Source organism: Grampus griseus (assembly GCF_964374135.1).
Source record: "Grampus griseus genome assembly, chromosome: 12".
NCBI classification, from domain to species: domain Eukaryota; kingdom Metazoa; phylum Chordata; class Mammalia; order Artiodactyla; family Delphinidae; genus Grampus; species Grampus griseus.
This window is the reverse complement of record NC_139006.1, coordinates 5,985,435-6,005,225: the sequence shown is the minus strand read 5'-3', so window position 1 is coordinate 6,005,225 and position 19,791 is coordinate 5,985,435. Positions and strand designations below refer to the sequence as shown.

The window sequence follows — 19,791 nt, the reverse complement described above, 5'->3', positions numbered from 1 at the left end:
TGGTCTCAAGCTCAAGGTTACCACTAACAGAGGGAAAAGGAGTTCTCCATGTGATCTAGCCCCACTGTGGAATGCTGCATCAGGAATGGGATTCACAGGCCTAGCTAATGATGAAGTATTCATGTGTTTTGTATTTCTGGTTCAGTCCTATGCACATTTCTGCCTAGAGTTCCTGGAGGTGAGGAGTGTTCGCTGGGACCACTGGCCAAATTTGTTAGTAGTCTTTAATAGCGTATGTTTCCAAAATGGCACTGATCACCCTCAGGTGCTAGTCCTACCAGGTCAAAAGCCTGAATGCTGACGTTCTGCACTGGGTTTTGTAACCATTCCCTGGCTCATTTTGAGAGTGGGGTGGTGATGCGTTTCTCTCCATGCTAATCCTGAATTCTGATGGCCATGGCCTGTGCGGTTGTAGGATTATGCTTGTCTCTGTGTGGCTGTAGGAAGTTAGCTGCTCTTGCAGTTCGTGCTTCCTGAGTGAGCCTGCTGCACAGCTCTGTCACGCCCATACATACTTACCTGGTTTGCCAAACAGAACAAGTTACAGGTTGTGACCCAGGTATAAAAATAGCCAGAATCTGAGCTATTTAAAGTAGATTCATAGAAACAAAGCAGAATGGAAGGGGGAGTTGTTCAGTGGGTACAGAGTTTCAGTTTTGCAAGATGAAAAAGTTCTGGAGAGGTTTCACAATAATGTGCACATCACATACTTAACACTACTGAACTCTACACTGAAAAATGGCTAAGATGGTACATTATATTATGTAGTTTTAACCACAATTTTTAAAATGCATAAAAAAAACAGAATCCCAAATCTCTAATTTTCTGACCTGCCAACTACCGTTATACTCCCAATCCCAGCATCACTGGGGACAGTCCTGTTAAAAATCCACTTTTCATTTCTGTCGCGGTCTCCTGGGCCCAGTCTGTGTGTATCCTTCCTTTAGCTGGCCAGGCCCTGTGTGACCTTCAGGTATTTCCTTTGCTTCTCCCTGAGGGTGGCTTGAGCTTTCTAGTCTCTGGTCCTTTTTATTCTAGGCCCGAACATGGATTTTGTCCCTGTAGGTCTTACTCCTCCAGCAGTACGAGGAGGAATCAAGTCTGATAAACGAGAGTCATTCTCACTGCACATTAGAGCTCCTCTGACCTGAGCCTGCTGTGCTTGCTGTCCCGGCCCTGCCCCGGCCCCACTCCTGCAGGCCTTGGAGCAGGGGAATCCCCTGGCCCAGTTGTGAAAGGCTGGTCCCCTGAGGAAGACAAAGCCAATGGAATCAGCCAAAGGGAAGGGACAGGAAAAGGCAGGCTGTGCAGGCGAGGGCGCAGTCTTACAGGCTGTAGTGCTTAGGTGCATTGACTCTCTAAGCATCCTTGTTGTGTCCCGAAAAGCTTTTGTTCTCAGTCCCCCTCCCATACCCCCCACTGCTTCCCGGTCTTTGCTGCTCCTTCCTGGGGACACAATGAGGCAGAGGCCCTTAAGCTCCGTGATGAGAGCGAGGGTGAGCATCTGTATGACTAACAGTGGGTCTGACCATCCATTTCCTGGATGAGTGAGTTGAGGCTGAGAATGAGTGATCTGTGCCCACACAGCTGTTCAGTGTCAGATCAAGAATTTGAACTTAGAACTTCTTACTGCAAGCCCAGTGTTCCACCCACCAAATTATTATGATTCCTAATGTATACAGATGTTACACATTTACTAGATAAGGTAAACTTGGGCCTTATATGTGGTACTCACATAGGGGCCATCAGTGAAGCAAATCACATCGTGTCCCATTCCTTGGGCGTTCCTGTGTACAGTGTCGAAGAGCAGGAAACAGGTGGTGTGGTGGTGGAGTCCAGAGTGTGAGGAAATGTCACTGCAGTCAAGGATTTTAAGACAATTCTATGAATAGAGAGTCAAGAAGGAAAAACTGCTGGGTAGAAGCGGGAGGTGCAGGAGACAGACACGAAGGTGTGAAAGCAGCGCTTGACTTGGAGCAGAGGAGGAACCGTAATTACTGGGAGGCACACTGGGGGGTCTTGGGAGGCCTCTGCCTGTGAGATGAGGCAAATGAAGGAGTGTGTCATGCACTAGTCAAAATAAGGGAAATAAGGAAACTCGCATTTATTTGGCTTCAGCCAAGCTGTGGGCACTCTGATAAGTACTTTCCCACTTATTATCTTCTTTAATTATCACAGCAAAGGGTTGTAGACACGACTATCCATATTTTTACAGATCAGTCTTAGGTCAACCGGGGTCACACAGCAAGCGGCAGAGCCAGGCCCACGCCCCGCTGTGTCATTCCAGAGGTCATTTTTGTGGGAGGACTGGGCTGGAGGGAAGCTGAGGAGTATATACCTATGTCATCCTTTATCACCGTAATCACACAGGCAGTTGTCCTTCTCAGACTTCCTTCTCAGACTCAGAAGAAAACTTGGCCTCACTCCCTCTATACTTTTGTTGCCCTTCTCCAGACCTAATTTCATAGCCTCTGAGATAATTTCTAGTTAAAGAAAAATCAGGCGTGGTTCCTTTTGTCTTTTTTCCATTAGGAGTCATTAAACCAAGTCACACGAAGAGCAGTTGTCCCAAGGACACGAGCAAAGCAGCTCTCTTCCCTACGGATCATTAAAACCCAGAGCCCAGATCCTTAGCCACTGAGAACTTTATTAGGCGCGAGGTCAGGGAACCTAGGACTTTCAGGACGTGTGGGCAGGAATAGGGGGCGGGGAGAGAGGAGCCCACACACGTGGGGCCCCAAGTAGGAAACGTGGTCGGGGTAGGGATAAGGTGGCCCCCTGGGAGATCCTGGGCGAGCGGCTGAGGAAGCCAGTGGCAGGGGCTCTCTTTTAGTGCTCAGGGGTCACACTAGATTGGAGTCTTTTCTCACCCACTGGTGGCGGGGAAGCAGAGAGGAAGGCATCAGAAGTGATGTAAAACCCACTGTTGTCATTAAAGGTGAGTTGGAGACTCCTGCTCAGACTCAGAAACCCCTTTGACCTAAAAAGTTGGCCTCAGTGCCCTCAGGGAAACTGTCCCTATAAATTACCAAGGCAGCTGATAATCAGTGGTGGATTCAGGAAGTGCTGCTTGAGCGCCAGGTCGGGGAGTGTTGGAACAGGGGTCAGGGCAGGTTACTGAGTAGACGCCGCGTGAATGGCAGCCAGTGGCCGGTGACTGACGGACTGTTTCAGGAGCCTGCTTTGAGGCCACTGTGGTTTTCCGAAGTGTGTGGTACGCCAGTGAGTAGGTGCAGTGCGTGAGCACCTGAACTGGCCCTTAGGTGGATAGAAGCCTGGACCGTGTTGTGAGGCTGGGCATTTGGCCCCGGGAGATTTAGGCCCCGGAGAGAGCTGCGTGCTTGAGCCACTGTAAGTGAGGCTCCCCTCAGCTTGGACTGCCTCCAGCTTCCCGTTCCTGAGGTCAGCCTGGAGGATGAGGAAGCCTGTGTTCTCACCTCTGTGAGTGAGAAGCACACGTCAGGAACGCGGCCCGCAGTTGGGCCTTGCAGGGGGTTGTCATTGAGGGCAGATGAGGTGTGGGAGCGGACTAGCTGGAGGCCTTTGGGGCTGCCGTAGAGTGTTGGGGGAAGCCAGCCACCAAGGTGCGAGGGCTAGGACCTTACAAGGTGGACTTCCCTGTGACCCGTTACCGTAGAGGTGGCCCGGGGCCCGTGCAGAGGGACTGTAATGAGGAGAAGCGGCCCTGGTAGCTTGAGAAGTGACGTACTGGGAAGAGTGTGGGAAATAGGAAGGGCCTTTTGGGCAGCCAGCCTGGGTGTCTTCCAGGCCGCTAATATCTTCTATTGAAGGACCGATGGTGATGTAGGAGCAAAAGAGAGTGGGCTTGACCTTCACAGTCCTAATCGATGCGTTACAAGTGACTGCTATAATCAAGTTATTCTGAGACAGGTAGCCGAGCAGAGATGAGGTGGACTGGGCCTGTGGAGCTTGAGTATCTAGGTCAGCTATACCCTGTTATGTGTAGTTTAGACTGGAATTTTCTGGTAGTGAGATTAACAAGGAGGTAGATGCTGCCTCTGTCGTGTGCCCAGGTCCCTGCAGCACACGGGGATGGCCTTGAACTTCTTAGCCCTGTTCCTCTGCAGCATGCAGGCACCAGGGACCTGAACAGCCTTTCCATTTATTTTTTGTTGCCGAGGCCTGTAGAAAAGGGCCAAGCAGAGGTTCCTTAGCATACCACTGCCCAATTACTATCTGAGTGAGTTGATTTGTGGGACTTCCTGGTTTGTGAGGAGGACGAGTTCCTAGCCGTGCTGGGGACACGTTCCATGTTCTCCGTCCATGAACAGGGGCATCCATTATGTCCAGGGGAAACCATATAGGATGATAAGAATCACAAGGCCTTGGAACCGAAATCAAGGTCTTAGAGGAACACATTAGTGACTTCTGCCTAATGGGATAATTTCTGAATCCTTTATAAAACATCTCTCTGGGTAAAGAGTTATTTCTTGTAGTGTTCATCTTTTAATCTTCTCATGTACGGAACTTGACTTTGGGGTTATTGTAGGGGAATTTGGAGGGTATTTTTCTTACAACCAGAATAGTGACGGCTGATGATGGAAATTACTAGCTATAAGTAAGTGTTCATCTTACAGTTTGTTCACATACTTTCAGCTTTAAAAAAAAAGTCGGTTTGAGATGGAATCTCAACCCCTTTTTGGTCTTTGGATCCTTTTACGCTTTAAGAAGTGTTATTTACGGACCTCAAAGAGCTTTCTGTCTGTGTGGGTCATGGGCATTGATGCTTATAGTAGAAATGAAGACTAAAACTTCACAAAAAAATTAATTTAAAAATAATGACAAACTCATTACACATTAACACAAATTACATTTGTATGAAAAATAGCTATTTTCTAAAACAAGAAAACATTTAGTAGGAAGAGTGGCAATATTTACATCTGCTTCTGTGTTCAATCTTTGTCAATATGTTGTTTTAGCTGAAGTAGATGAAGACATCCAGCCTCACAGACAAGAGAATTGAAAAAGGGATTTCGGTAGCCTTTTCAGGTAATTGTGAGTTCATTTGTGACACGATACCGAAACTTGACAAGTGGTAGGTTCCTACAGGTTAGTTGCAGTGTGCAGTCCTATCGGTGAACCTTTTGTACTGTGCTATGTTAAAAATCCCTGGTCTCTTTTGTACTTTGAATAGATCTTTTACCCACAGTGATTTGTTACCTGACACATTGGTCATTTGGGCAACATTGGTTCACTTTTTGCAGATCCTGAGAATGTGTATATGTTCCATTACATGTAATATCAGAAAATTCACGGTAAGTGTTGCTGTCAGTCTCATCAGGAAAGTCTTCAAGTCTCAGGAAGCTGGAGAGCTCATGGTGACAGGAGTTTTCCAAAATCCCAATTTTCACTTGAAAGCTCGGATTTGACAGTTGGCAGTAAATACCATCAGTTTCCTGTTATCTGAGATGTCTGTCCAGCACCTAAGTCTGCATAGCAAGTGTGTAGTCACTCAAGTAAAAATGATGTTCTGTCGAGAAGAAGAGGCGGTTCAGCTTGCAGCTCAGACAGTTACATTTATACAAATGCTTTTCCTTTAGGCAACCATTGCCCTTGGGTATGCGACCTGGTATGCTTCCATTTTAATCTAGAATATGATAAATATACATTGAAAATATATTTGTATGTATTTCATATCAATGTAATAAACATAATATGTTTAACATAAATGTAATTAATATAATAAAAGGGTCTAGATTTAGTAAAATTATTTTTTTATTGCTTCTTCAAGGATATTCTTTTTTTTTTTTTTTTTTTTGGCGGTACGCGGGCCTCTCACTGCTGTGGCCTCTCCCGTTGCGGAGCAGAGGCTCCGGACGCGCAGGCTCAGCGGCCATGGCTCACGGGCCCAGCCGCTCCGTGGCATGTGGGATCCTCCCGGACCGGGGCACGAACCCGTGTCCCCTGCATCGGCAGGCGGACTCTGAACCACTGCGCCACCAGGGAAGCCCAAGGATATTCTTAAGTGAAACTTTGGCTTACTGTGAGCCCCTGGAGGTGAAGAACACTTTGACTACAGGTATCACTTGGTGCCTCTGCCGTAGGGCTCTGTGTGAGGGGCCTGAGGAGTCGGCAGTTTACCAGCCAGTATTTCTGCACCCTCCATGCAAGTGTCAGCACAGTGAAAAAAGTAAACTACATCTTACTGTTATTTTGAAAATCATTTTGATCTTGTTTTATAAGGGTTTTGGAACCCCCAAGAGTCTTGGTTTTTGAGAACTGCTGGTCTACGACAGTAACTGGAAAGAACTGAGCTTCCCGAGGTTGGACAGTTGTTCAGTATCCCGTGCTCACAAGTTGGGTTTTTTGCAAGAGACTCAACTTGTGGCTGGTGGACTGATTTCAGCCTGCTGACGTTTTATTTGTAGGAATGAATGCTTTTAAGGGGAGTAGGTGGGAGGGGCCCCCTGGCCCCTGATGTCTTAAGCCGGACAAGAGCACACGGTTCTATTCCCTGCTGGATCCCAGAAGGCATCTGACCTAGCGCGCCTTGCTGGAGCATGGTTTTAAGGTGAACCAGGCCGTTTGTCAGGCTCTTGGCTTAGTGTGTTGTAGGAGAGGCCTTGAACCTGGAGTGAGCGAGGAAAACAGAATGTGAAGGACGTATTTTAGAGCAGACTTTAACATTTCTGTGCGTAGCAGGGACAGAGGAGAAGGAAGAGATGGATACCACGGCAAACCCAGCTGACTCTGAGCTAGGAAATTGGATAAAAGAGGAGTTTTTAGGGAAAAGAATTGCTTTGTCATTCTGTAGCCAGTATTTATTAGCATTTTCCCCAACTCAGGAGGGGAAGGTCTGGGGACTCGGTTTTCACTGTGGGAGGATAGAGCACCCTGATTTATTGGCCCATCAGTGCTGCGTAGACAGGGAGAGGTGATCCCGAACAGGAAGTGAGTTTGCAGTCAGGAAAGCGTATGGACGCTGGGAGGTGACAGGTTGACGGCTGAGCACTGCAGGTTCCTGAAGCCACCCTCCAGTAAACAGCATGCCTTCCCGATGTTCAACGAGTTGAGGGAAGGACGGGGGAGAGTTTATGGGGCCTAGGCTTGTGCATTGTCTCATTTCATTTTCGTAACAGCCCCGAGAGATGGATATGAGTATCATTTCTCTTTTACGTTTGAGGTAATTGAGTCTTAGGCTTAAGTGAGTTGCTTAAAGTCACACTGTTGGTGGAAGAGCTGGCAAGTGTGTGTTTTTTGCAGGATAAAAAAGGTTGGCAGAAAGTGCTACTTCTCGGGGTGAGAGGCGGCTTTCAGTGGGCTGAGCGTTGGAAGGAGTGGGGGCAGCTGGGGAAGCGGGACTGGCGCTACACAGAGACTCACGCTCTCAGGATCATGCTGTCGGATTGACTGTAGGTTCTCATCGGCTTTGACGAGTGTAGAGGAAGAGTGGAATCTTACTTCTTTCTGGAATGTTTTCTCGCGATCAGGACTTCTGGGTGAGGCTGGAGCTTTTTCATATTCTTGGCCCGTTAGGGGGCGCGTAGTCTTCCGACTGCTCTAGCAGGTGATCCCTTGGCAGGGTTTATGATGATTTCGGGAGATGTGGAGTCACCGTTGCTGTGGGAAGGGGAGTGGCAGGGACGGGTGAGTGGAGTTTTGTATGCTCCCCACCCTGTCCCAGGCTGTGACACGCAGGCAGGCTCTGTCTTGGTCCCGCGGGAATGAGCCACACTCCCTCACTGGCCAGGCTCTGAGGAGGGATTCCTACGGCTGAGGTGGCCACAGCAGAAGCTACAAATCAATTAGAAAGCCTCCCCTCTCATTTCCAGACGGAACATTCTTTTCCATTGCTGCCCACTCCCCTTTGACTTTGAACCTTAGAGTTTTATTCTAAGGAAGTGTCCTTTCACATCATAATCTGGTAGAGGTAAGAGCGGGGCAGAGCCCCCCTTTTGCCTTCCGCATGCTGAACGTGTGCTCCTAGGCTTGGTGGTCCTGGTTGTCTCTAGACACTTGCCCTTCTCTAGGCCAAGACCCTCTGTCCTCCTACCCTTCATGGTTAATTCGGTTTGTCCTTTCGGTTTCAGTCTAAAAGTAGAGTTTACTAGAAGTCTTCCTTGTCATGAAAGACTAGTTAGTATGCCCCCCTTCGTGCAGCTGTGTCCCTGGGGCCTGCTCGGCCACAGCACCACTTGCATGATGCTGGGCCTGTCTCCTTCCTCTCCTAGACTGTAAACCACACGAATGCAGAAGCCGTGGCTGTGTTGTTCTTCATAGGATCTTGCAGAGTGTAGCCCGCTGCCTGACAAATGCTGGGTGCTACATGTTTGTGGAACGTATACCTGCATGCACGCATGTGCCGATCCTGCATCTGAGTTCAATTTCCAGGACTGTTGCATCAATGGTGACTTTCTTCTAGGCCTGCTTCTGGGTGAGCTGGATTCTCTTGAGTATCATTTATAAATCAAACACTAAACAACATGGCATGAACCAACATGTGTTAGGGCAGCTGGGAACACAGGGATCTTCCCGTAAAACACTTCCCAGTAATTAAGAGACCTGCAAGTTGATTTGGAGTCTTTATATTTCACAGTGACTAGTCTAGGGCATCATCATCTGAGCTACGGCACTTTGGTTATCTTTGAGAATCTTCTCCAGGCCCCATGACACAACGCCTGCTCTACAAGTGGGGGAGATGAGTCACATGGCCGGTGCAGCGCACTGCAGTTGGTGGTGGGGTTTTTGGTTGAGGCTGGAGGCATAGGAATGTCTTCTTTCCTATTCTGTTTCATTTTTATCTTTCCCAGAAAGTGTGCCCTTATCCCTTCGAGTGACAGAACTATAAACCACATGTTCTGGCAGATCTGGTTCTAGATGGGAGGTTAGTTTGATCTCTGTTGACATAGATTTAACTGATGTATTAAAGAGTCTGCTACTCTAGGGTGGGGTTATTTATATTTAATGCTTTATAGGAACCTTAATACTGTAGAAGGACCTGCAGCACAGCACACAACAGCAGCCGGCCTGGTGCACGGGTACAGTCTGAGGGCGAGGCTTCTGGTGCCAACTCCTTGACGAGCGTGACTGGATTTCTCTCCTGCTGGGTCAGGGTGGTTGGTCTTGATTTCACGTCCAACCTGTACTGAGTGTGATCGAGATCCGAGTCAGCATTCTGGAGCGTCTGCTGGTCGCCATTGCCCGGCCTGCGCCTCTGTGTTGGGTGGTTGGTTCTGCTGAGTGCAGCCACACTGACGCCTCCCGTCAGCCCAGCGCCAGGGCCCTGTGGGACAGTGACTCTCAGTGTCCTGCTCGCCTGCTCTTCTGTTCGTTCTTCAACACCTGCCCTGTGCAGCCTGGGTCCTTCTATTTTGCAAGCATCGGATCATTTTAACAAGAAATCTGAAAAACTAGTTCGCCCATTTTTCCTGTGCAGAATCATATTCTGGGGCCAGCTGTGTAAAAGAGAGTAATACGTGAAAGGCGTATACAGAAGTAGTTTAAATAATCCTCTTTCAAAATCCACGTTCAGAATCTTCCTCCCCAGTGTCCTGAGCTTCCTCCTAGGGTGGAGGGACTGTTATGTTCAAGTTCTGCAACAGATTCAGGCCGAAATTTGGAGAGAAAATCAGCGTCCCCCCTCTGTACCTTCCTCTTGACCTTTGCCCCCTGCAGGTGTGACCAGAGTGGGCTCCTCTCCCTGCAGGCATATCTGCCTGCAAGGAAATTCAAGGCCACTGCAGCAGACGCGGTGCCTCAGACCACAGTCCGGTAGTAGTGTTACCTCCTGAGCACAGTGGTGGTTGAATCTGCGTCTAGAATTGAGAGCTCTTGGCCCGATCAGCACTCAAAGGGCAACAGCTCCGTTCTCCCAGCCCATTAATGCTGCATCTCCGTTTCCAGATGACCCTTTCCAATGCCAGGGCCCAGAGCTTTTATTCTCTCAGGGCATAGTCTCTTTGTATTTAGGACTCATTTTTTTACTTCCTCGCATTTCAGCCACAGTTGTTTATTAGCTGATCCCTCACTTTTAACTGTGCTGGGAGATGGGTACAAATTCAGGTATTGTTTGGTGTCACAAGGTTTAGATGAGGCACAGCTGCTAATGGACAAACTACAGGGAGAGAAGAGGGCTCTTTTCATGGAAGGTGGGGACTTGAGGCAGATGGGCTACTTGAAGCTTTCTTCCTGTCACTTCTCAGCCGGACTCTAACCTTCCTGTTTGAGAGGTTCTCCTCAAATATAAATTGAAGGCTTGTACTGCTGAGGGTGCCCCTGAGGTCTCGTGGACAGATGGGACATTGCCCGTGGCAGTGCCAGGTGACCTCAGTGCAAGGTTCCTCCCTCCTCAGGTCTCCCAGGTGGCCTCACAGTCAAACAATGGGCTGTCCCCTTGAAAGCCATTATGGGACATTGGATAGGAGACGTCGTCTTGAGTGAGAGAATCTTGGGGACATTGTGCCCTTGGGATCTGTAGACTTCTGTGGCATCTACCTACTCGCTGGGTTTACAGTCTCCTTTGTATGTACGGAAGCAGTGAGGCAGGTGCTATTTTAGGAAAGGCTACAGTGAGGATCCTTGGTGGTGGTTTGTCCTCCTTTTGTTTTTTGGTTGGTCACATGGCAAATTTGCTGGAGGTTCTTTTGCTTGAGCTTTTTCCTGCAGAATGTAGCTTGCCCTCATGCGGTGAGACTTACAGGCATTTTACCTGGAAGGAATGGCAGTACCTGACTCCTCGTCCAGAGAAACTCTGGCGGGAGTGCATGTACGACAACTGTAGGAGTTTCACATCACTGAGCTTGGTGTTTCCACCCTTCTGAGCAGAGTCAGCCTCTCCTGAGGCCAGTCTGGATGGATGCCTTGACCCTCACTGCTTCATTTCTGAGGGAGGGCACCAGGAGAACCGCATGGCGTCTCGGTTAATTAGCTCAGGAGGGAAGGAGGGCGGAGTGCAGCACTGCTCCCTGTGTCCCCTGCTTGTCACCGTCACCTTCCCTCTGCTCTCCAGTGACATCTGCGGTGCACACGTTCTCACGTGCTCAGGATTGATTGGGGAAGTCACAGCCATTGGAGGAGTGCATCTGTTTAGTTCAGTTTCACCTCTGTGCAATGTGCCGGGTCCTGGGATCAGTTTGTCATTGCAGGAGGAGCAGGAAAAGAATGTTTTCCCGACACGAACCAGTTTTGTTATCATGAAAAATTACAGACATACACAAAGGAAGATAGATTAGCTTATTCATCATTTATCCATCACCTAGAAGCAACAGTTACAACAATCCTCCCTCATTTGCTTTGTCTGTCGTTTTTATTTTGGCCAAAGCATTTTAAGACACATCTCAGACATCGTGTCCTTTCATTCTTACAAACTTCAGTATAAATCTCAAAAAATACAGACATTTGTTTATACAACTGCAAAGGCATTGTCACACCGAATACAGTGAGCAGTGTTCCTTGTGTCATCTGATACCTAGTCCCTAACGGTGCTTCCCCAGTTGTCCGTTTTAGCAGCTGGCCTATTTGAATCAGATTCTGAAGAAGGTAGGTCTTCAAGTTACATTTGGCTGGTACGGTTGTTCTATCTCAAGTCTTTGTAATCTAGAGCAGCCCAACCCCCCCCTCCCCCTTTCTCCATGCCATTTACTTGTTGCAGAAATGGGTAGCTGTCCTGTGGACTGCGTCACATTTTGATATTTTTCTGCTGGTATCCTGGTAGTTCCTCTAGCCCTCCTAGTTCTTTCAAATAAAAATGAGTCCTGGAGGCATGCTTGGCAGGAATGTTGCAGATGACGCTGTGTGTTTCCTGTTGCCCCTTGGAGTTACGCTGACATCATGGATTGGTGGGTTCAGGGGTTGACAGCCAGATCCTCAAAATGTAAAACGTTCTCGATCAGCCTTTCATCTGACGTTTTCACCCATTTCTTACCGGGGTCTGAATCACGCATCGTTAGGGTTGCGTGTTTCCTAGCTGGATTGTTGCATCATCTTGAAAGATAGTTCATAGACGAAGGATTTTTCATTCTTTCCTTTTAGTTGCCAAGTGTCAAAAAAGGTAAAAATTGGTGTCCTATAACTTTCAGTTTAGTCTAGTGCCTTGAGTCTGTCTCTCTGCCTCTGTCTGTCCCTCTCTTACTTTTTCCGCTCCTCCCCAACCCTTGTCGTCATTGTGAACTCGGGGGTTTTGTATATTTAGTGTGTTTCAGTGGCTTGCATTCATTATTCCTTTTGATGCTTAGTTCTCCCATTTTTGGCCAGCAGGAGTCTCTTCATGAATTGGCATCTGTGTTCCTTTGCCATGACTCTCTTACATTCTGGCATGACAAGGTGTCCCAGGCTCACTTCATAAAGTGCTGCTCTGGCCTTGAGACCAGGCATTCTGCAAGGATCCCTGTGCCATTTGGTGGAAAAGGGTCTATAAGGGAAGGGACCATTGCTGTCGGTTGTCATTGCTTCCAGGCCTTTTTGATGGACAGCCTTAAGAAAAAAAAAGATATGAATTCAAACTGATGTTTCTAAGTCAAATTTTACGTTACAGGATTTTTTTCCTTACCTTTGATTTTATATTTGTGTCTCATTTGTCTCACCTCGAATCTTGGTTCCTAACCACATTGCCGTAATGACTCACTTGCATTATCCTACCTTATAAAAACACCACCGTTATTATAACTAAGTTAAACTATTGAAAGAAGTTTGACTTCTTTGCAGCTTTACTTATCAACAGAATGTCCCCCGAGTGTGTATGATCAGTCTGCTGTACTCAAAAGTCGTTTGTGGCTGTGTCACCAACTTGAAAGTTAAGGTTCATTTTCTTCATTTTGTTTTCAAAATTTAGGGATTGCTTTTCTTGTTTATTTAGTTTTATTTTTTGAATTTATAAACACTCATATGTCTCCAAAGTCAAAACTACATCACAAGTTACATTCAGAGAAACTTTACTTCATCCTTTTCTCCTTCCTCCCATTTAAATTCATTTTGTATTAAACAGAAATAGACTCACAGACATAGAAAACAAACTTACGGTTACCAAAGGGCTATGGGGGTGGGAAGATAAATTAGGAGTTTGGGATTAACGTATACACACTACTATATATAAAATAGGTGAACAACAAGGACCTACTGTATAGCACAGGGAACTATACACAATATCTTGCAATAACCTTTGATGGAAAATGATCTGAAAAGGAATATATATATATGTATAACAGAATCACTTGCTGTACACCTGAAACTAATAGAACGTTGTAATTAACTATATTTCAATAAAAAATTCATTTTGTATTATCCTTCTCCATGTTTACTTTTATACATCATGTAAAGAAATATTTAAATAATTCATATTCCCCTCTTTTTTTGCACAAAAGGTAGCATGTTTGAGCTATTATTCTATGCCTTGTGTTTTTTTTTTTTTTTTTTAGTGAACAGTGTTATCTGGGTTCACTCACATCAGTACATCATGCTCTTCCTCATTCCCTGTTTTCAATGGCTGAGCAGTTGTCCACTGAATGAAGTCCCAGAGTTGATTCAGCCACTCCCCAGTGGACGGGCCTTGGGTTGCTGGCAATGTTGCTGTTACAAGTACTGCCTCAATAAACTGGGCCATCAGTCATTCCTAGTTTGCAGTATATCTTGAGATAGAGCTCTAGAAGTGTGATTACTGGGTCAGAGGATAGATGCATATATACTTTTTCAGACATTGACTATATTTTTTTTGCTGAAATTTTGTTTATCTAGTTGAATTTCATTATTCTAACACTTCCATCTAGAAACAGTGCAATTTATTTTGCAGTTTTAATGTTGAAGAAATCTCAATCCCTCATGTACCCTGTCTTTATTTATATAAAACATATTATGGAGAGTGTTATTTTAAGATCTGTTAATTTCATTAATTAATTGAAGTATCACTTACTGAGTATAAAGAACAGGGCATGAAAAGGTGGCTAAGGCATCCTAAACCTCAAAAGATTTCAGATTGAATATTTTGGAATTTTCTTCTGTTTCCTCTCCTTCTGTTTGGTATATATTTTGTCCCATGTTGGTTATCAAAAGCCTGGTAACAAGGCACTGGAAAATGTACCTTTATCTGCTGTAGCAGAAGAAAGCAGGCCACGTCTGCAGGAGAGAGGCGGTGTCATAAAGTGCTCTGGAGATGCGTTCAACAAATGCTAACTGAAACACCTCCCCACCTCCCCTTTGCCAGGATGTAACAGCGAGCAACATACAGAGTTCTTCCCTCCTGGCATTTATAGTCTAGTACGGGACACAGAACAAGAAGCAAGGAACAATAAGATAATTACAGGTTCTCTGCGCTTTGAAGGAATCAAATAAGAGGTTAAAATAGAGCCTTAGCCAGGGGCCTTCTTTACGTAGGGGAGAGGCGGCTCACACACCAAGCCACGCGTGAGGTCGGGGAGCTTGGGGGCAAGGCCATGCAGGACCTTGGTTTTTAGGTTAAGGATTTGGATTTTAAGTACATCAGGAAACCATGGAGGACAGTTAAGCAAGGGAATGACATTTGATGCTGTCATATATTTATTCTTTCTGTGGATTGGGAGGTGACTCGATACTATGTTTCAGCTCCAGAAGCAACATTTTCCCTTCTGAAGTTCCAAGTGGAGTGCGTTTTCCTTCGTGTGCCTTTTATGCAGGACAGCTGCTTCTCATACTCACATGTAGGTCTTCTGAGGATTTCTTTTCTTTTTCAATAGTATTCCCTTGATGTTGCTCAGATAATTACAGTAAGTGGTTGTAATTGGATTATGTACTTGGGCTATGAACAGGAGCATGATATCTACAAATTCTCTTCTTCAGACCTGCAAATCCAAGAGACACGTCTCTCTGGAAGATAAGAGCTCCTTCCTCAAGATCAAAAAAGGTCTGTGTTACTACTGTCACGTTTATAAAATTAATTATGGAATCCATAGCAATTTTCTGGACAAGAAAGGCATTTTCAGTGTAAGTATTTATGTTTCTGTTATAGGAGACTGCCGGAGTGACACCTGCATAGGGAATCCTCACCAGGAAGGACTGACACACCTGGACCCAAGACGCTGGCTTCCCGGGAGGCTCCTGTCTGATGTGCAGGAGGCAGGATGTCATTGTGACTCTGCAAGGGGAGGCTCCTGGTGACCGAGACCAGCACACAGTATCGCACCCTTGGCTACAGGGGACACTGTGCAGACCTTTTCCTGCAACTGAGAAGTACGAGATTATTCTGCAAGAGGAAGATTCCAGGGGCTTAAAAACGCAAAGGTTTCTACCTTGGGAGCCCCTTGGAATGTTGGCAGCTCAGGATCTCAAAGAAAGTTCTGTGTTAACGAGTTACAGAGTCCACGTGGAAGTAAATGTCACTTTCTAATCAATAATAATACCGAGTGAGGAGCACTATGCAGGGAGGAACCTTCCATAGAAAGACAGGCAGGGGAGAGCTTAGGCCGGCCTCGAACCTCCCGAGCAGAGCCAGCCTGAGATAAGCACCAAAATGGCCAAGTGAGAGACTCTGTGAAATAGCAGCCCTGTAACTGTAGTAGTTGTGAGGAAATCTTCTCCGCTAAATCACGATACCAAATAGGAAACATGATCTACAAGTGCCCCATGTGTAGGGAATTCTTCTCTGAGAGAGCAGATCTTTTTATGCATCAGAAAATTCACACTGCTGAGAAGCCCCATAAGTGTGACAAGTGCGACAAGGGTTTCTTTCATCTGTCAGAGCTCCATATCCATTGGAGAGACCACACGGGAGAGAAGGCGTATAAATGTGATGATTGCGGGAAGGACTTTAGCACCACGACAAAGCTCAATAGACACAAGAAGATCCACACGGTGGAGAAGCCCTATAAGTGCTACGAGTGCGGCAAAGCCTTCAACTGGAGCTCACACCTTCAGATTCACATGAGAGTTCACACAGGTGAGAAACCCTATGTCTGTAGTGAGTGCGGAAGGGGCTTTAGCAATAGTTCAAACCTCTGCATGCATCAGAGAGTCCACACCGGAGAGAAGCCCTTTAAATGTGAAGAGTGCGGGAAGGCCTTCAGGCACACTTCTAGCCTCTGCATGCATCAGAGAGTCCACACAGGAGAGAAGCCCTATAAATGCTATGAGTGTGGGAAGGCCTTCAGCCAGAGCTCGAGCCTCTGCATCCATCAGAGAGTGCACACCGGGGAGAAGCCCTATAGATGCTGTGGGTGTGGGAAGGCCTTCAGCCAGAGCTCGAGCCTCTGCATCCATCAGAGAGTGCACACGGGGGAGAAACCTTTCAAATGTGATGAGTGTGGGAAGGCCTTCAGTCAGAGCACCAGCCTCTGCATCCACCAGAGAGTGCACACAAAGGAGAGAAACCATCTCAAAATATCAGTTATATAAAGCGTTTTGCTAAGAGGTAAAAATCCTAAAACCCATAAGTGCCACTAGGAAGGAAAACCCTGTAAATACCTACATTGACCCAAGAAATTTTTACAGCAAGCCCCAGCAGAACATTGTTTTCCAAGAGGCACGTGTGAGGTTGAGTTTTTGGATTCATGCCAAGTGTGTTCCACAGCTTGACTTTGAATCTGGAATCCCTCCGCGTTGTTTGCCCAGGTCAGGCTGTGAGGTCCCAGTCGTGGGTGTGTGTTTCCTGGGATTCTGGCGCGATGCCTCCATAGTTGAAACACTACACAGGAAACCATGATCCTTGCCCAGCCTCCTGAGTCACCTTCTGTCTACACTTTACCTAAAAGTCACCCCAGATACTCCCCCGTTTCGGGAGCTCATGACCGACCTTCTCTTGATCCAAGCATACTGGTGAATGCATTTGAAAACGGCCGGCTCCCGCGAAGTAGTGTTCTGGTATTTCTGAGGTCACCACTCGATTCAGCCTCTACGTATCTGTCCATATATCCCGTTACTTCTGAACTCACTGTACCTGTATATCCTCAAAATACCCACAAATATCCACCCCTTCCTAGATGGCATTAAATTTCATTTTAGATTTTAGGTGACTCATAATTTCCATTTACTTTGTCTGTTGGCGAAATCATTGGCAGACATACATGCCCTTGAACTTTAATTTTGTGAATTCTGCTAATCACTGTGTCTCTATGTTAGTCAGACTTAATTTTCTAGTGGCTACATCACATATTTTTAACTTGAATTTTTTTGGAAATAGCTGAATGTAAATAGGGAGGAAGAAGCAAGCAAAGTTAGAACTCTTCTCCATCCAGAATTGCCCTCTCAGGCTCCTTTGGTAACAAGGGGAGCCCCTTACTGGCTTGGGGAGACCATAGGAGAAGCGGATGGTAGGAGGCCTCACTAATAATAGTCTCTGATTCTGTGATTTTGGGGCAATAATGTGTAGGAGTCCTCGATACCTTTTTATTGAGGATTACATATCAGTTCCTTTGTAGGCATGAACTTTCTTCATTCATTCAACAAGTATTTATTGAACACCTCCTACGTGCCAGGCACTGTGCCAGGTACCGGGAATACCACTGAGTAAGACAGACAAGGGCCCTACTCTCGTGGCGTTGACTTCTGGTGGAGGAGACAGATGATAAGCAAGTAAACAAATAAATAATGTAGTTTGAGGTAGTGATTAAGTGATACGGAGAAAATAACCTAGGGTGAAGATTTAGAGCAGTGGGGGTGGGGCGGGGGGCAGCGGTAGGTAGCGGGCAGGGAGGCCTTTCCGGGGGCAGCACAGGGGCGGCTGCAGGGGGCTCGCGGTCCTGCCGGGGAGCTTCCGGAGCAGGAGGTGGCGGCCGGCGGTGAGGGCAGCGTGCAGCGGGGAGGGGGAGAGATACTGAGCTGCTCAGTATCCTGACATTTATAGGCCTTTTTTTTTTTCTTTTTTTTTTTTTTTTTTTTTCTGGCTAGATTGGTATTAAAAACTCATGTGGAGGAACTCAAGGAATGTTTAGAAGACCAAAAGTCCCCAATGACAACAAAAAGCAACTAATTTTTAACTTTGTTTCCCTTCTCATTCCTATTCTCGTTGATTTCCCACATGTAGTCCTTTTGCTCAGGAAGTCTTTGGGGAAATTAAGGCTCTTTGAAAGCTCTGAAATGGGTGTTCAGGTTAGCGGTCTCTGTCCACTGTCTGAGAGGTTGGAAAATGAACTACCCGAAATAGTCATCGAAATACTGAAACGAAGCTTGATTTTCTCTTCATATTTGAATTAATTTCTTCTGTTTGACTGGAAGGGTTTCTTGTATAACTAAAACCTCAATGCATAAAGGAGATTTAAAAGGAGCACATAACTTACTGGGTGAGCCATGAAACTGGAGGTGGGATTTGGGGGTAAATTTGTTACCATCTGAATTTTGATCCAGACATCTCTGTTAACAAGCCCTTGGGAAGTTGCTTCTCATGTTTCCTCATTTTCGCAAAGAGAGGGCTGGCTTAGTTATTTGATAAAGCCCCTTCCAGGCCTGAATTCCTCGACTACGATTTACTGTAGTGTCTTAACACACTTCCATGTCACAGTAGTGTGGAGCGTTAGAGAAAAGCCTGGACTTTTAGTTGATAGAGAGCCAGTTGGAATATCACCGACAGAATTGTAGGTTTAGGAAACATAGGTTTGATCTGTAGCTGTGTTACTGTTAGGTATGTGAGCTTGGGCAAATTGCTTAATCTTTGAGTCTAGTTTTCTCACTTACAAAATGAGGACATTAGGCTAAATGATTTCTGAGTTTCCAGCTAGTCCTAGAGTTCTATATTTCTACATAGTTGAATTATTTTATCATGCTGTTGCTGGGGAATATGACTAACACTTTTGAAGCTACTAATTTTATGTCGAGCTTTAAAGTCCATAATTGTTATCTTCGGAAAATATTATTTGACCTACAGTATGTCCAAATCAATTTAATAAAATCACTTTATAACAGGGTTCTGTGCTTGACATGTGGTTGTGTGAATTCAGTGGTCAGCGTGTGTGTGTGTGTGTGTGGTGGCTTGTGCATTATGTCTAGGTGACCATATAATAAAGTGAGGGGGTGATGCTGTTGATACTTAAACAAGGACAATAGGCCTAAACTGGGACTGCCCCAGCAAACCAAGTTGCGAGGACCCTCTGGCCCAGGGGTCAAGCAATTGACAAAGGAGTCGTCAGGTCTGGCAGACTGGAGAGAGCCTGCCCTCCTGAGAGGACAGCGCCTGCTCAGTGGTAGCTGTTTGTTTCCATGTGAGATACAGGCTTAAGGGTCCCGCATCATCTGCTCTTTTAAGGAAAAACCAACAATCCAGATCTTTACATAAAATTTAATGATTTTTAAAGGTTGGCAACGAATTCATGTTCCCTGTGTGACCCATTTTCGTCATTTGTATTACCTGCATGGTGCCCACAGGCTTTTCTTTCACTTTGCAAGCTGTGCTCTGGTCCCTGATGGCTGTCTCCCACCCATGCTAAGGCCTGACACTTCTCAGCTAAGCAGTGGTGGCCCAGACCCCGCACACCAGTCTCTGACAGCGGGTGGGTCTGGCGTCCACCTGCGTCTCGGGGCGAGTCTAGGCTCCGCTTCCACAGTTGAGGCGGAAGCCATCCAGACAGCCCTTTCGATGTGAGTGGGGTGGGGCAGAGACCCCACGTGGGTCACACGTGGCTTGAGCTCTCCCACTGGGTCACTCCTGTGCCTGCTAGGAGTTAGGGTGTGAGCGAGAAAAGCCAGGGCCGACTTCACAGTTTCTAAGGGGAGCCCGAGTAAATGGCAGATTGTATCTTTACGGTCTCTTACCTTAAGGAAGAACTCTTTCAAGAAGTCAGCCCAATAGCCTGCAGTGGTCTGCTCTAGAGAAGGTGGGTGCCCAGGCCAGTCGCGGGCCATCTGGAGGAAGCTGTGGGTGTGTCTTTGGTGTTGCGT

At 46.5% G+C, this 19,791-nt stretch overlaps 1 long non-coding RNA gene across 2 annotated transcripts in view; it reads left to right on the top strand.

Moving 5' to 3' along the window:
- Window positions 1-18,815, top strand: part of LOC309830663 — a 35,853-nt gene extending 17,038 nt beyond the window's left edge. For both annotated transcript variants that reach the window (XR_014297497.1, XR_014297498.1), the window contains exons 4-5: window positions 14,767-14,830; window positions 14,936-18,815. This is a non-coding gene — a long non-coding RNA (uncharacterized lncRNA). The remainder of the gene's footprint in view (window positions 1-14,766; window positions 14,831-14,935) is intronic.
- Window positions 18,816-19,791: the final 976 nt, after the last annotated feature.